This window comes from Nannospalax galili, unplaced genomic scaffold, assembly GCF_000622305.1.
Source record: "Nannospalax galili isolate Female #2095 unplaced genomic scaffold, S.galili_v1.0 scaffold1045, whole genome shotgun sequence".
Taxonomy (NCBI): Eukaryota; Metazoa; Chordata; class Mammalia; order Rodentia; family Spalacidae; genus Nannospalax; species Nannospalax galili.
In genome coordinates this window covers 100,505-101,173 of record NW_008353343.1, presented here as the reverse complement: position 1 = coordinate 101,173, position 669 = coordinate 100,505, and positions in this window count along the sequence as shown.

The following is a 669-nucleotide window of genomic DNA, read 5'->3' as shown; positions in this document are numbered from 1 at the left end:
AAACAATGCCCCTAGAAACAAAAAATACCCAAAGTTCTAAGGGATTTTCACACAAGCATTGAATTCAACTTCAAAGATAACAAACTTCCTCATCTGTTTTGTTATCTCACCCCCAGGGCACTCAGGCTCAAGCTAAACCAGTTAGGTGAGAATTTAAATTGACCTGCCCTAGAGAAAAGGGCACTCAGGCTCAAAGTGAAATGTTTGGGTGAGAATTTAAATCAGCCTGCCCCATAACGTAAACAAAACAAGGGATTTAAAGCAGTGGTGGTCACGGAACACTTAAAGAATTTAAGGCAGCTTTTGTGCCATAGACAAACTGAAAAAAGATTTTAAAAGCCTTTTTTTTCTGTAAACTTTTTCTTGGGGAAGAGGCTGGGCAGAGACAACTGCCCCATGTAGTCCTCTGTGCCCCCACAGGCTTCCCCTTGGGGGGAAAATGCCTTTGTGCTGCATGCACCCAGATGGCGGCTGGTTCTCACCAAGGGCACGCACGTGCACAGCGTGGGTCACGGCCTTTTCTCCCCCCTCTGTGGGTGTGCTACAGTGGCGGGTACTGCAGCCCATGGGAGACAAGCTACTACCAACACATAGTTACAAAAATGAGAGGTTAAAAGGGATAGCCTACTTGGATGGGAGACTTAAGATCCGGACTCCACTGTTCCCCCT